This window comes from Triticum aestivum, chromosome 6B (assembly GCF_018294505.1).
Source record: "Triticum aestivum cultivar Chinese Spring chromosome 6B, IWGSC CS RefSeq v2.1, whole genome shotgun sequence".
Lineage (NCBI taxonomy): Eukaryota > Viridiplantae > Streptophyta > Magnoliopsida > Poales > Poaceae > Triticum > Triticum aestivum.
In genome coordinates this window covers 447634216-447651626 of record NC_057810.1, presented here as the reverse complement: position 1 = coordinate 447651626, position 17411 = coordinate 447634216, and the positions used below count along the sequence as shown (strand labels likewise).

The 17411-nt window shown below is 48.0% G+C and overlaps 1 pseudogene; it reads right to left on the bottom strand.

Moving 5' to 3' along the window:
• Nucleotides 1-6227: 6227 nt before the first annotated feature.
• On the bottom strand, nt 6228-14953 carry LOC123137415 (probable alpha-galactosidase B; annotated as a pseudogene).
• Nucleotides 14954-17411: the final 2458 nt, after the last annotated feature.

Genomic DNA, 17411 nt, shown 5'->3' with positions numbered 1-17411 from the left:
TATATCGTTTGATCTGACAAGTGTTGCCACCTTGTTCACATCATTGTGGAAATCCATCTTTTGTTAATCTCGATGAATAGTCGCTGAGTCCATCAGCCAGGTCCTCGTCTTCTCCTTGGTTTAATGTTGAACTCTTGTTTCGGAATTCACTTCCATAGTTCATTTTCCAAGAATCTTACAATGTCATCTCGTCAAATTTGTGTTGCACATTTTTTTCTCACACATCCTGAGTCTGAGGTATCCTGACACCAATCAGATCTGAATCTCGATCAGATATGATGGTTGGAACATATCCCCAAGAGTTATAGCATTGGTCTCTACATAACCCGGTTAGGTGGTGTCTTTGCTTAGCACCCCTGGCCAAAGGCCCTATTGTTATAGATTCCTTTTTAGCAAGGTTAACCATTCTTCCATAAGGAAATTGTAAGACCTATTTTATAGGTTGTTCCTGATGAATCCTTTGTTTATCCAAGTCCGACCCTTGCTTGAAGACCATATCAAATCTATCTCGAAGCATGTCTGTGGTACTCCGATCTTCAATAAAAACATTTGAAGCCCAATACTAAATGTTTCTCGCTCGATTATCCAAAACACCGTTGTATGGGTAATGTCATGACAATTTCTCTCCCCCTACCTAGAGGGTTTTCTACATTATATCCTGTCACGGATATCATACTCTGTTTGTCCTTGGGAAGGAAATACCCCTGAAATAGGTGTTTTAACACATTTTCCTTTCCGTTGTTGTTTAATCTGATGATCACATTTCCCTCCCATTGGGCTGTTTAACCTTTCTTGTGATCTATATGATCTAAGTAGTAATATTCTCCTACTTATGTAAACCCCTCGGTGTACAATTCTGTCAGCAAGACCCTGTTTCTACTGTTGATGACTTTCCGGTAACCGCTGATGGACGAGAACTTTGCCTATTGGTCCGCCTCGTTCAACGAGAAGAAAAATGGTTCTCTTTGTCCCTTGCCCTTGGTACCGATGTTGTTGCCGACATAACCGACAGGATACCCTTTGACATGTCTTGCTATCATGATCGTGCAAGATATCAATGGTGTTCCTACTTTTAACCACATGGTGGGCCCATAATCCACAGTTCCATAGGATCGAAACCTGACTCTCTTATACTTCCCCGGTTTCCAAAGTTAATTCCTCGTACTTGGCCTCGTATGTGATTCACGAGCCACCTTTCGAGAGATCATCAATTCTGGTATCAGACACAATACTTATTCCCATTGCTTTGAATCCCTTTCCACGCCCTATTTCACGCATCGAATGATTGCCTGCCCGCTGGAAACTTCCCATGATACCTTCTTACTTTGCTCTCGATATTTTTGTAAGTTTCAATTCGAGAGATACTTTCGCCACCTTCCTCGATGTTATCGATCAGATTGTTGACCTTGCAGAGGTCTGTTCTCCCGATATGCCCACCCTTTATTCTTTCGTAAGTACGATGGAGTTCCTGAAGAAAGGACGCCGACTTCATCATGATGACCTGAAGCAGAGAAATGAAGACACCAATGTATTGGACCGGCCTCGTCGAGAAGAGCAAGCCAGGATGAGAAGGCCCGCTAGATCAACCTTCCCCCCTTTCACTACCTCTTAAATCTCGGGACGAGATTTCTTGTAGTGGAGGAGAATTGTGACGCCCGGATAATTAAGCTACAGTAATTCTCTGCTAATGATGCCACGTCACTTTGATTACTGTTGCTAATCTCACGTTAGTTCGAAACCGATTCAAATTCAAATCCAAAATCAAGCAAACAATAAAAGTTTTCGGATATTGAAAGTAAAATGTTTGGAATGATCCAATTAATGCATAGGTAATTATGGAGGAGAAACCACAGTTTTATAAAATGTTTAAATACCCTTAGGTGAATAAAACAGTAGCAAAAACCAATATTGAAATGCTTTTGTAATTAACAAAATACTAAACTAAATTGTTTTGGGGTAAAACCTTTTGTTGTAGTGGGTTTTAATGTATTACTAAATTAGGGATCATTTTAATATTAGATAAAAACTAAATGAAAGAGAGACTAGAAATAAAACAGAAAAGAAAAATAGATAAAGAGTAAAAAAGAACCCCCTCCCCGGCTCCCCAAGGGCCTTGGGCCACTGGCCCAGCTGGACGGCCAACCCAAACCGGCCCAGGCCGCCCCCTCACTCCCTTATCCCCCCACCTACCAGAACCCTAATCGCCACCTCCCACTCGCCCTCACTCACCCACGTCTCTCCCCCTCTCCTCTCGATCCCATCTGGATCGGGGAGTGGCTCAACCCTGCCGCGCCTACCGTGTCGCCCCCGACGGCCCGCCTCGTCCGCCGTCGCCCGAAGGCCTCCCCGTCGACATGCCTCCCCCCGCATGATCCCCTCTCCTCCCTCACTTCCCCTCGATCCGGATCGGGCTCCGACCTCGGGGCCCCGCTGTCCGCCTCGCTGTCGGTGTTCCCCGGCACCGCTCATCGTCTCCGGCGTCGCCCCGCCCTTGCCGCCTCGACCCCGTCGCTCGCCTCCCCGTCCTCACCCCCTCCCGATCTAGAACTGGATCGGGGCACGACATCGACGCCGCCGCCTGAACCACGTCGGAGCCGCCTCGTCGGAACGCTCCCTCACCGGACTGCCTCCCCTGCGTGCGTCTACCCCGTCCCCCACCTCGAGCACCACTGCCTCGTCCCCTACGACCCGCTGTGAGGTCCCCTCGTCTACCCCTTTCCCTCTGTCGTCGGCGCCGTTCTCGGCGCCCGGGCCTTCTCTACCGCGCCCACGCACGCGCCGCGCCCGTCGCGGCCCTCTGCTCGTTGCGCCGCTCGGAGCCGCACCCTGCGCCTCACCCTTCCCCCATCTTCGTCGCGCTCAAGCGCCCGCTCATGTCCGCGCACACCGCTACGACCTCGTCGCGCCACCCCGCTCCGGCCATGGTCGCCGGCGCTGGGCCACACACCGACCCTCCCCCTCCTGGCCACGCGCTACGGCGCCCAACGCACGCGCCTGCACCATCAGGGCGAAGCCCTAGTTAGCCCAGCGCCCACACCCGCTAAGCAGCGCCCGTTTGGCCCCTAGGGCCTATGACAAAAGGGGCCCAGCCCCAAAACGTTTCTTTAAAATAAAATAAAATAAAATAAAAATGAATTAATAAAATTATTAATTAATTAATTAATTAGTGACTTAATTAAGTTAATTAATCATGTTTAGTTAATCTAATCAACTAGTTAGTTTAATTAAATAGTAATTAGATTAGCTAAGTCCTAATTAACCTAAACAGTGTATGGCAGGTGGGTCCCGCACGTAAGTTTGACCAGTCAACACCTCTGTTGACTGCTGACATCATGCCGACGTCATGCTGATGCAATAATACTAATTTCGAATTAATTTAATAATAATAATTAGAAAATGAGTTAAAACTTTAAAAATTAATATAAAATAAACCGTAGCTCAGGTGGAAATACTTTCTACATGAAAGTTGCTCAGAACGACGAGACGAATCCGGATACGCAGCCCGTTCGTCCGCCCCACATCCCTAGCATAGCAAACACGCAACTTTCCCCTCCGGTTCATCTGTCCGAAAACGCGAAACACCGGGGATACTTTCTCGGATGTTTCCCCCTTTCGCCGGTACCACCTACTGCCGCGTTAGGGCACACCTAGCACCGCATATTGCCATGTTACGCTTTGTGATGCTTTGATTGCTCTGTTATTTATTGTGTTCCCCCTCTGTAACTTCTTTTCGGTAGACCCCGAGACTGTCGGCGACCCCCAGTTCGACTACGGAGTTGACGACCCCTCCTTGCCAGAGCAACCAGGCAAGCCCCCCTTGATCACCAGATATCGCCTATTCCTCTCTATACTGCTTGCATTAGAGTAGTGTAGCATGTTACTGTTCGATTACTCCTATTCTGTTGCATAGCCTGTCATTGTTACTACAGTCATTGATACCTTACCCGCAATCCTAAATGCTTAGTATAGGATGCTAGTTTATCATCACTGGCCCTACATTCTTGTCAGTCTGCCTTGCTATACTATTGGGCCGTGATCACTCGGGAGGTGATCACGGGTATATACTGTACATATATACATACTATACAGATGGTGACTAAAGTCGGGTCGGCTCGTTGAGTGCCCGCGAGTGATTCACGGATTGGGGGCTGAAAGGACCTTTGTCCCGACGGCCCTCTGTGTGGATCTTTGTGGCGGAGCGACAGGGCAGGTTGAGACCACCTAGGCGGGAGGTGGGCCTGGCCCTGGTCGGCGTTCGCGGTTGCTTTATAATAACACGCTTAACAAGATCTTGGTATTTGATCTGAGTCTGGCCACTGGCCTATACGCACTAACCAACTACGCGGGAAAGATATGGGCACTCGACGTCGTGGTATCAACCGAAGCCTTCTAGACGTCAGCGCGCGCCGGATTGGAACGTAAGCCTGCTCTTGTATTAAGGGGGCTAGTTTTTCTTTCGGCCGCCCACGCAACGTGCAGGTGTGCAATGGGCGATGGGCCCAGACCCCTGCGCCATAGGAGTTAGACCGGCGTGCTGACCTCTCTGTTAGGCCTAGGTGGGGCTGCGACGTGTTGATCTTCCGAGGCCGGGCATGACCCAGGAAAGTGTGTCCGGCCAAATGGGATCGAGCGTGTTGGGTTATGTGGTGCACCCCTGCAGGGAAGTTTATCTATTTGAATAGCCGTGTCCCTCGGTAAAAGAACGACCCGGAGTTGTACCTTGACCTTATGACAACTAGAAGCGAATACTTAATAAAACACACCCAGACAAGTTCCACAGACAACCGGTGATCGCTTTTCCACAGGGCGACGAGGGGAGGATCGCCGGGTAGGATTATGCTATGCGCTGCTACTTGGAGGACTTCAATCTACTCTCTTCTACATGCTGCAAGACGGAGGCTGCCAGAAGCGTAGTCTTCGACAGGATTAGCTATCCCCCCCCCCTTATTCTGGCATTCTGCAGTTCAGTCCACCGATATTGCCTCTTTACACATATACCCATGCATATGTAGTGTAGCTCCTTGCTTGCGAGTACTTTGGATGAGTACTCACGGTTGCTTTTCTCCCCCTTTTCCCCCTTCCCTTCTACCTGGTTGTCGCAACCAGATGTCGGAGCCCAGGAGCCAGACGCCACCGTCGACGACGACTCCTACTACACCGGAGGTGGCTACTACTACGTGCAGCCCGCTGACGACGACCAGGAGTAGTTTAGGAGGATCCCAGGCAGGAGGCCCGCGCCTTTTTCGATCTGTATCCCAGTTTGTGCTAGCCTTCTTAAGGCAAACTTGTTTAACTTATGTCTGTACTCAGATATTATTGCTTCCGCTGACTCTTGTGCATTCGAGCTTATGTATTCGAGCCCTCAAGGCCCCTGGCTTGTAATATAAAGTTTGTATTATTTTAATTTGTGTCTAGAGTTGTGTTGTGATATCTTCCCGTGAGTCCCTGATCTTGATCGTACACATATGCGTGCATGATTAGTGTACGATTGAATCGGGGGCGTCACATGTTTTTTGAAAGCAGGACAACGGGGGGACAAGGAAGCTGGATGTTTCCATCGGCGGAAAGGAAACAGAGACCTCCAGTGCTAGAAGCGGCTATGGTGGAGAAGGTACGACAACGGCTATGGCGGAGCTACCACCGGCGACTTTTTGCTGGAACCCGGACTATAGGTGCTACAACCGGCTATGGCGGAGCTACCACCGGCATTTTTTTTGCTACAACCATTTGCGGATTAGCTGCGACCCATGTCGTCGTGCTGGGCAGCGATGGCGATTTTGCTGCAACCGTAATTTGTTGTTGCTACTACCGGCGAACTGTTTTGCTACATCCATCAAGTCGGAGCTGCGACCTCGCGACGGCGTTTTTGCTGCAACCGTTGTCAAGTTTTGCTATGTCCGGCGAAGTATTTTGCTACATCCGTTCAATGGCGTGATTGGCTGGTGGGAGTCGTCGACACAATTCCCTTCAGCGAGCATCAATGGCGAGGGATGGCGGCGGAGCTACAACCGGAGCCGCCGAGAGCTGCAACCGCAGGTGCAACTGTTGCATGGGTCAAGGCAGTGACGAGGATGACCGGCGAGGGTGGGAACCAACGACGAGGACGGCCGGCGAGGGTGCGGACCGGCAACGAGGAAGGCCACCGGAGGGGAGATGAGGCACCGGAGGGGAGCTGCGCGAGACGGCGGAGATGCGGGGATCTGCATGAGCGCGAGATGCGCGAGGAAGAAGATCTGGGACGAACCGTCTTTTTTTCCGCTAGATCAAACGGCCAGAAAAAGTGGCATCCTGCAGCAGCTAGGATGCGACCGGCCCAAACTTTGGGCCGGTGCGCCGGCGCAGATCGCTCGCCTTATGCAAACCCATCCCGTTCTAGCACGGGTACTGTTTGACCAAGGTCAGCTCGACCGCTTTCAAGCACTGTCCTGGAAACGACCTACCCAATATTGTTCAAGGTTCACGCTGTTCAGGATCATATCATATCATGGGATTGTAGTAGGCTCCCAAGATTATTCCCCCCGTGAGGAAGTCTGGCAAACCTCAACACATGAGTTCGAACACCACGCAGCCGTGTGGGTTCACCGCCGCTGAGATCTCTTCCTCGAGGAGACCAAGATTCCTCCCACTCCAAACTTCACTGCAGCTGCATGAGTGTTTTCGTACGAAGGCTGTCCCAAGAACCTTTTCCAGGTCCGATATTCTCGCGGTTATTTTCCGGCTCACCGAGTCGAGGTTGAAGAACGCAAGGTAGATTTCCCCTGCGACATAAATTAAAAATTAAACATCATGAACTACTTCTTGTGTATTACCATGGAGGTTCATTCTGAAAGACACGCGCGTAACGAAGAAGCCAGAAATACCAGCACCCCAATTAGGTCTCAACGCAAAGAAATGAGCAAATAAACATTTGGAGACTGGAACATTCCTAACACAGTACTAGAATAACTAGATATCACATAGTCAGTATGACAGGTTGCATATTCGTTAACGAAAAATAGTACTCCCTCCGATCCGTTCAACCTTAGTTCAAAACTGCGACACTTATTATGTATCGGAGGGAGTACCATTTTCGTAAATGCCAGCTTAGGGAAGGTAATATGTCTCATGTTTTCGCATCACTGCTCTCTGAGCCCACATAAAATTCCGCTCTACTCTTTTTCTTAAATTCCGCATATCAATGTCACGAGAATGAGCTACCACTATTAATATTACAATGTTATATTGTTCTGTTTTCAGCTTACAAAAGATTACAGAACATGAATCTTACAACATAAAATTTCTGCAAACATTTCAGTTCTCTTCAGCTTTTCTGTTATGACTGGCATATTAGGGGCTTAGCCCAGTTAGTTGTGGCCCAGTTTATCGTATAGTTTAGGGGCTTAGCCCAATTGTCTTATTAGAAGGATTATATAAACTCGTTTAAGGACCCGTTTTGGGATTAAGCAAGAAACAATCATATTTGCTCGGCTTCCTTAGGGAGCCGGGAGACCTAACCCTAGCCGCCGCCCCTGCTCTCTCTCTCTCGCGCGCGCACGCAACGACGGCGCCCCAGCGCCGGCGACCACGCCTTCCTCCACGCCATCCCTCCTTCCACCCCTACAACCTGAGACCACGCCCTGGTAGGGATCCGGTACCTACCAATTTGTTATCAGATAGCTTCGGTGCGATCATGTCCTCGCCGCCGCCCACCCCGACCCTCCCGCTGCCGACCGCGACGACCGCCCCGATGGCCACCACGGCCGGCGCCCCGCCCGTGCCGGTGCCGGTCACCTCCGCTGCGCCCGTCCCCGTCGTCTTCACCCCGGAGGAGATGACGGCTGCCATCCGGGATCTCACCCAGGCGGTTGCGGGCATCTGCACATTCCTCGCGAGATCCTATGGGCTGCAGCCGCGTGTGCCCTTCGCCACCGCCCCGCCGCCGCAGCAGCCGCCGTGGCAGCCACTATCCTCGACGACCCCCGTCGCCGCCGCCATGCAGCAGCTGCCGTGGCAGCCGCCACCAGCGACGAACCCCGGCGCCTCCACCATGCAGCAGCAGCAGCAACAGCTGCAGCCGCCGCCGGCGGCGACCGCGGCCCCGGGCATCCCGACGACGGGCCCGGGGGTGCCCATCCACCAGGTCCGGTTTCCCACGTCACCGTCTCCGTTACCGGCGCGGCCTGGCTCGCGGGGTCCCTTGCGCCGGTCTACACGACGGCCTCGGTCGGGCCGCACGTGCTGCCCCCACCGGTGACGCACCCGGCCATGCAGTTTGGCGGGTCCTCGGGCTCCGCCGAGCCCTTCGCCAGCGTCGACGGGCCCCTGTTCCAGGGCGGCACCCTGATGCCCGCCTACTCAGTCCCGTCATCCTCGTTGTTTCGTGCTGACGAGGCGCACCCGCCCGTCGTCCACGCCCAACCGCCGCCGAGATTCTCCAAGCTGGAGTTCGCAACCTACGACGGCACCGTCGACCCCCTGAATTGGCTCAACCAATGCGACCAATTTTTCAGGGGGCAGCGCATGCTCGCGTCCGACCGCACCTGGATCGCCTCGTATCATCTCCGAGGAGCTGCGCAGACATGGTACTACGTCCTCGAACAGGATGAGGGCGGCATGCCACCATGGGAGCGCTTTCGCGATTTGTGCCTCTTGCGCTTCGGTCCGCCTATATGCGGGAGCTTGGGCGTCTTCCGTTCCTCACCTCGGTGCAAGACTTTGCCGACCGCTTCCAGGCACTGGCGTGCCACGCCCCCGGCGTTTCGGCTCGTCAGCGGGCTGAGCTCTTCGTCGGCAGCCTACCGGACCACATCCGCGTGGACATAGAGATGCGCGGGCCACAGGATCTCCAGACGGCCATGTACTACGCCCGCGCGTTCGAGCGTCGCGCGGTGGCCATCCAGCAGGCGCCACCGCCCTGGGCCGCTGGGCCACCACCCTGGCCGGAAGTTTCCACGCACGGTCGGCCTACCCAGGCTTCCGCGGCGCCCCTTGCCGCGGCTGCCCGTTCCGCCAGTTCCGCCAGCTCACCCCGGCCAAGCAACTCGAGCGTCGCCGCCAAGGGTTGTGCTTCAACTGCGACAAGCCCTATGTACCGGGCCACATCTGCCCACGACTCTTCTACCTGGAGGTTGCAGACTACATGGAGGAGGACCCCGCCGCCGCCGGGCTCGGCGACCAGCCCGCCCCAGTTGACGCGGAGGTGTTTGGCGGCCGTTGATCTTCCCCGCCTTCCAGCTCGAGGACGAGCTGTTTGAGCAGGCGGGGAGAGATGTTATGACCGCCATATTAGGGGCTTAGCCCAATTAGTTGTGGCCCAGCAGTTTATCGTATTGTTATTAGGGGCTTAGCCCAATTATCTTATTATTAGGAGGATTATATAAACTCGTGTAAGGACCCGTTTTGGGATTAAGCAAGAAGCAATCATATTTGCTCGGCTTCCTTAGGGGCCGGGAGACCTAACCCTAGCCGCGGCCCCTGCTCTCTCTCTCTCGCGCGCGCGCACGCAACGACAGCGCCCCAGCGCCGGCGACCACGCCATCCCTCCTTCCACCCCTACAACCTGAGACCACGCCCTGGTAGGGATCCGGTACCTACCATTTTCACTAGTTTATATTTCCTGGGAAAAAATAACTCAATTTCATTATTTTTAGTGCATAAACAAGACACACTGTATCAATGAAGCATAGTCTTCTAGAAACAGATCTAGCAAAAATGTTCACTCCTATCACAATTTTTAAGGATTGGATTTAGGATCTTCTGAGACTGTAGTACATGATCACTAACCTTTACTTCCAGTTGCAATCCATGCACGAGCTCCAGTAATACCTACTGCATAAAGAATTGTGCCAACCATGTAATATTTTTCCTAACCAACGCATACAAAAAGAATGATGCCATGATTACCTGCTTCCTTGCTGGATTCTACTGTGGCACATAATCTTGAATAGCTGCTCACAAGGTTACCCTTGTCATTCAGCTCCCACATCTAGAGAAATTTGATGCAAGACATTATGAGCTAGTTGCCATTCATTTAGTAGTGTAACCGTGACATAATATCAACTACAGAAAAAGAAGGCTGAAAAGTATTGATCTCCATGAACTTGTTTCAAAACAACATTTAGTGCAAATTTACATAGTTACATGGTTATGCGTTGGCGTTGTGAAACCAATATGGTTACCACAGCTGCCATGACAGCGTAATATAATAAGGAGCATTACGTATTTAACACATCAGCCAACAGAAAATGGGGTTTCGTGAGTAGTTTGTTCAAGTACTGTAAGAACCTCTGAAAATCTAAAAAGAATTCCATCAGTCCTAATGAGAACAGGACTAGTTAGTGTTAGGGCAAATCTATTTGCTGTGTACCTGCTTTGCATGCCATTTGCACCTGGAGAACATGGGAAGCTTAACCTCTGAGGCAGTCCGCCGCCGACTAGCAGATGCATCCAAACAAGAATCGTTAATATCTGCAACTGCCAGATGGAACTTTGTTTGGTCTTCTTCCTTTTCCATGATATCATCATCCCTAGAACGTATAGTGTGTGATCATACAAATTATAACACGATTACTTCTCTATTCATAATTGGGTTGCACTTACGAGGCAAGAAGAGGTTTTCAAGCAAAATGAGACATTTTTGCCATTCTCTGTTTCATAGATCCTGCATATATGATCTGACTTCCCATCTTGTGGAAATACAAACCATCCATTAGCTTGGCCATTGGTGCAGGAAGTGAGACCCACGACCATGCCATCATGTTTTGTCAGGTTTACAGGATATCGAGAACTCAAGTGACCAGAATGTATGGTATTAGAAGACGTCTCACCATACACATAATGGAACTGAAAGAAAATCAACAGCTCAGCTTATTGGCCATGTAAGTGTACATATTGTTGTAATAAGAATCCTAAAATGCAGGTACCTCCATGTTATTTTTACTGTAGTAGTTTATCTTCAATAGAGTAGGATTGGTTATGATGCCGAATGTACTATTGTCGAGATGTCTCAGATCTCCTCCATACATGAGAGGCGACTTAGCCATTGACCAAAGTGTCATCTGCAAGGTCATATGAAAAAAAGATTTCAGTGGATAAAGCCAAATGAAAATCAGGCACGAAAATCACCAAGTGCAAACCTGTGCTTTCTGTTCATCAAATGTAAGGTTACATGGCCTATGAGGGCCCTGATTGACACCTGTATTATTAAAGGAAAAAAAGTATGTTAATAGTTATAAAACCACTTCACAGAACCAGCAATTCGTATCCTCAAAAAAGAACAGCAATTTGTTCAGTACCACAGAAAATATCAGAACATCACATGAGTTGGAAAACAGCATCGATGTGTCACTGAGATGTGGCATCAGGCCCTACATTTAAGCCTCACACTGGATATTTTCCAGTTTACAATGGTACAAGCTAAGTTTCCTTTTTCAACGAAAACTAGTGCATAAGTTATAAGTTATAGTTCAGGAATTAAGATCAAATTAGTTGAAATTTTTCAAAATTAAGTATACTGAATGAGACATGTCATATTCCAGGTATATTTATGAAGTTTTAAGACATGATTTATCATCCTGGTCCCAATCAATGAAAACTAGCAAGCAGAGATACACATAATCTACAGTACCGATCCAATAGACGCAACTAAATATTGAGTTGGTGCAGAACAAAAGCAGCATGAGTAATGCTGCATTGTACAGTTCTTATCTAGTGTACTAAGACAATTATTTACACTTCTCTTTTTGGCAAGGTAAGTGACTTACCATCTTGATTAGCAGCCACAGAGGGCAAGGGGAATCACAATTATTATGATAGTAAAGTAAAGATACAAATTGTTACCCGGATCAGTTAGCCAGCCAAATGGAAGCATGTCTAAATCTGGCCAAGATTTTCCTCGTAATCCGGCGGCCCCAATCTTATTCGCAGCAGAGAAGGCACTGTGCGCAATATGCAAACAAATAAGTTCTTATTTACTAGAGAATATTTAAAAAAACTGAATACAGAAATAAGGAGTATATAATGGATATACAGAGAATATCTGTTTTGATTTACCTTGACACAGTAAAATGTGAACTAACATCTTTCCAGTTGTCCCAATCATCTCCTGTTATCCTATACATATTAACATGTTCACTGATGTTTTCAGCTAATGGTACAGTGACTTCAGTTCCTGGTGAGATGGATAGTACTATTGGGCGGTCAAGCTCTCGCAGGAGCTGCAATGGGAGAATCAACTGATTCTGAAGGTGCACCAATTTCAACGGGACTTGTGTAACTAACTCTAGGATGCTAAGTTATTTACCTGTGAAACAGTTATTACTTCTTCCGGGCTATAATCAGTACCGAAGATACAATCAACCTTCACTGCAAGAATGGTACATATGGAATAATCTCTTCAAACTCAAGTTATGTCAACGCTTAAGAAATGTCAACTACTCCCAAGGTGGGAGCTCTCTACCATACCATATTGTCATGAGGATCATCAAACTAACGAAAAGTACAGATTTAGAAATAGCATACCAAAATCAACACCCCAATCCGCATACTGTCGGTAAAGAGATCTTAAGAAGGCCCGTCCAGCTCCAATATCCGTATTTACACTCATAAATCCATGTGGCATCCATGCACATGTTTTATGGGTCAGGCCAATGTCACGAGCTGCCCATTGCCGACCATTCTCTACATAGGGTTTTCCCTGAAAAGGATAAGACACCACATTAACAATAATAAAATGAAGTTCTATGGCATTCTTTGAAGTGCGCAAAAAATGATTTATGGACAACAATAAATGCTCTCCTAAGGACAGCATCATTTGACAAAGCACATTAGTGCCTCCTTTTAATAATATGTCTATAACAGTATGGTAGATACAGTATGATAGACCCTTGAAATCCATGGAGGTATCTCCACTGCTCCCATTATCATATCTCTTCATTTCATTTCACAAATAAATTTGTAGATTGCAACGCATGGTCAAGAATTGTCATTTGTCTTCTGTTTTAGTAACAGATAATTCTGAAATAACAATATTTGCAGTATAATAGCAATTGAAAGGAGGAAGCATACCGTCTCAATATCCAAGATGGGTGTGTTCGCATTAACAGCCTGTGTACTTATTCCTTCCATTAAATGGATGCCGAATTTCAAGCCCATCTCGTGAACCTTATTGGCAATTTGACTGAACCCTTTATCATATTTGGACGATGGAAATCTTTGGAGGTCAGGAAACGGTCGACCCCACTCATCAATGTTGTCAAACCCATACGAATCTGTATATGCCCCATCAACGTACCTTCGGTACCACAGGTAATCAATAACTGCATACTACAAGTAGATAATGAACATAAAGTTAATCAGAATTATCAGTGTTCATATTCTCTTATGGCCCTGTTTGGATCATGGAGTTAGAGCTAGTTTGGGTTAGTTGGGGGCTCAAATAACCCAAAAGTATCCAAACAGGGAGGGTTAGAGTGGGTTAGTTTCATCTAACCCAACTATCCCGGTAGAGAGGTGCTTATTTGGGTTAGACTAGGTTAGAAAATAACTCTAACTCTAACTGTGTTAGAGTATCCAAACAGGGCCTATGTCATTAAGCACAAAGTAAAAGAATTCTGGTTTCGCAAACAAAAAAATATCTGGTAGATAACCTGATATCCATGTGGTAGTAACTTTTCTGCCAAAACCTTTGCATTTTGCAAGTATGCATTTTCATCAACCGTCCAAGAAAAAGAATCATAGGAATTCCATCCTCTTGGTGGTAGTTCCGCATGTTGTTTATTTGTCTCGGATGATGTAACCCTGAAAATGTTCAGTATGAACTAACTAGAGTCATTTCTCTTCAGCTTATAATCTGTTTGGCTGTCAAACGATTAAAAAGTATTGTCCAAAGAGAATATTTTCTTCTCAACACTTATCTTGTAACGGTCTTATATTAGTTTACAGAGGGAGTACTTGTTTCACATTCATACAATTATGTTACTTTAGACTGGAACAGAAATGAGTAGACAACAACGGAGAAATGTATATGGCGTTAATTTATTTGAATAATCTTCTAGAAAGTCATTAATAAATGCAAGGAGGAATAATGTGACATAAATAAACAGAGGTGAAATCTTGATCAACAGGAGCAAACAGACTGTGTAAGAGAAGAAGAAACATTCACATATCAGTGATGCAGCCATCCTCCTTTTCTCCATAATCTCCTAAAAGAAAACTGCAGGAGCTTTATAACCAAAGTGGTATGTATATTAGGATCATTTAGAATCTGCTTTTTTCCCCTTCTGTTTTTGAGCCGGAATTGGTGTCCCACATGTTGTGCTAAATTATTCCTTATCATGGCACAACACAAAATTGAGATGTATTTCCCTACTGTTTTTCGTTAAAAGGGAAGATGAGAGATTTGAAGCCTATAATAATCTAAGAACACAATCTTGTCGACAATCAGATGCGCAGTAGGAAATCTCGAATCAACCAATAATAACCCAAGGGGGCGTACACTACAGAGCTCTGGAAATATTTGGGACCCAAACAGAAGAGAACGCATTCCGCCTAAAAAGACGCTAACTGTGCGCGAGTGACACCCAGATGCGGCGAAATAATCAGGAAAACACACAAGAAACGCCACGAAAAGCGCATCGTTCTGACGCATCCAGGTTACGGAACGAGATGGGAGCCACACTGACCAGAGGCAGAGGAAGATGACGAGCGCGCGGAAGAGGAGATGGCCACGCCATGGCGGCGGAGAAGTTGGAGCTCCCAGTCCCAGTTCCATGCCAAACCTTATGGAGGTGAGCTGAGCAGAGTGGAGTGGAGACACAGGTGGCATGGTGGTGAGATGGACGAGGGATGATTGATGCAGGTGGAGGTTGGGAGTTGGGACTCCCTGTGGTGGGGCATAGAGGGAATGTCGTGTCGTGCTACGCGATGCGGTGCGGTACGTGTGCCGTTCCAGGTGTGAGAATTGTGCCGTGTATGATCCCAATCAGGCTTGTTAGGAGGAACGACGAATCAGCCGTTTCCTCTCGGTTAGGCTCGTCGCGTGCAGGGGAGGGAAACGCGGCGTCGAACTCATGCTAGCAGAGAGATGGCGCGAGCTCACGCGTGTTCTCGTAAAAGCGGTGAGAGAAATTGGGTCATTTTTTGCTGAATCGGTCACCCTATTTAACCCCCTTTAACTCATGAGCGAAACCAAAGTCGTCATTTTTCCCTCCAAGCTCTATGTGGCGTTGTGGGTGGATTCTTACTGAAAAAGGCTTTTGCGTCGCTTTATATATAAAGCAAATCACTAGAGACAAACGAGTTCATACATAGAAACACCACACCACACAACACAAAGTAGCACACAAACATAGTATGAAAGGGTTTTACTAAGGGCACATTTCAACAAGCCCTCAAAAGTACATAATAAATAAGCGGCGGCTGCGGCCACGATGAGTCCTAGGGACTAATCCGGCTCAGGAGGTGGTGCTGGTAGCGTCAGTGCCAAACGAAGAGCCAACGCCCGAAGATCTGTAGTGAAGATGTTGATGGCATCCCGCTCCGGACCACGGCTAAGCGGTTTTCCATAGCTGCAAGTAGCCACACATTTTGTAGATAGCATCAGTCGGTTGACGAAGAGGGGCACGCTCAATCACAAGCTTATTATGAATCGACCACAAAGTCCACACAAGAACCGTAATGCCCAGCCACCTAGTGTGGAGGGTCCTACGTGCGGATGCCCGAAGTTCCTCAAAGAGGTCTGGGAAGTTGGTGTTACACCATCTCCCACCAACCACTTCTCTGAAACATCTCCAAAGGAATTGTGCCATCATGTAGACGAAGAAGGTGTGTTCCACGGTCTTGCATAGTGGACAAATTCTATCCCCTGGACCATTGCGCTTGAGTACCTCCACCCCTGAAGGTACCCGACCACGGATCCATTGCATACAAATATCTTAATCTTAAGCAGGAGTTTAATGGACCAAATTTGCGCAAGGGGCTCCGGACTTGGAGAGGTGGCAATAGCCTGGTAGAGCAACTTAGTGAGAAGCGAGGGGCAAGAAAGCTAATTTTATGGGGAAATCACCCTCAAAATTTCAACCTAATCAGAGTTACGGATCTCCGGATATTTAAGAGACGGTGTTCGGATAGAAAACAGTAGCGGAGAGAGAGAGAGAGAGAGAGAGAGAGAGAGAGAGAGAGAGAGATCGGAGGGGCTCCCTCCCTCCGGGAGCCATGGCAGCCAAGGACCAAAGATGAAATCCTCTCCCCATCTAGGGGATAAGCCAAGGAAGAAGAAGGAGGGGGGCTCTCTCCCCTCTCCCCAGTGGTGTCGGAGCTTCAGCGAGGGAACCATCGCCACAACGACCATCTCCATCAACTTCGTCGTCTTCATCAACACGTCCATCACATTCCTCCCTCTATATTCAGTGGTCCACTCTCCCACAACCCATTGTAACCCCCTACTTGAACATGGTTTTTGATGATATAAATTGTTATCCAATGATTTTTCTCATCGCTATTATGTCTTAGTAGTTTACTTTTGTCATATGGGTTAATTGGTGATCATGATTGGTTTGAGTTGCATGTTTTATTTTTTATCCTTTGGTTGCCATCATATGAGCACGCTAGTAAATGGATTACGCTATAGGGTGTTGTAATATTTAATGATGAATTGTGCCATCATGCAGACGAAGAAGGTGTGTTTGGAATGTTCCACGGTCTTGCATAGTGGACAAATTCTATCCCCTGGACCATTGCGCTTGAGTACCTCCACCCCTGAAGGTACCCAACCACGGATCCATTGCATACAAATATCTTAATCTTAAGCAGGAGTTTAATGGACCAAATTTGCGCAAGGGGCTCCGGACTTGGAGAGGTGGCAATAGCCTGGTAGAGCAACTTAGTGAGAAGCGAGGGGCAAGAAAGCTAATTTTATGGGGAAATCCCCCTCAAAATTTCAACCTAATCAGAGTTACGGATCTTCGGATATTTAAGAGACGGTGTTCGGATAGAAAACAGTAGCGGAGAGAGAGAGAGAGAGAGAGAGAGAGAGAGAGAGATCGGAGGGGCTCCCTCCCTCCGGGAGCCATGGCAGCCAAGGACCAAAGATGAAATCCTCTCCCCATCTAGGGGATAAGCCAAGGAAGAAGAAGGAGGGGGGCTCTCTCCCCTCTCCCCAGTGGTGTCGGAGCTTCAGCGAGGGAACCATCGCCACAACGACCATCTCCATCAACTTCGTCGTCTTCATCAACACGTCCATCACATTCCTCCCTCTATATTCAGTGGTCCACTCTCCCACAACCCATTGTAACCCCCTACTTGAACATGGTTTTTGATGATATAAATTGTTATCCAATGATTTTTCTCATCGCTATTATGTCTTAGTAGTTTACTTTTGTCATATGGGTTAATTGGTGATCATGATTGGTTTGAGTTGCATGTTTTATTTTTTA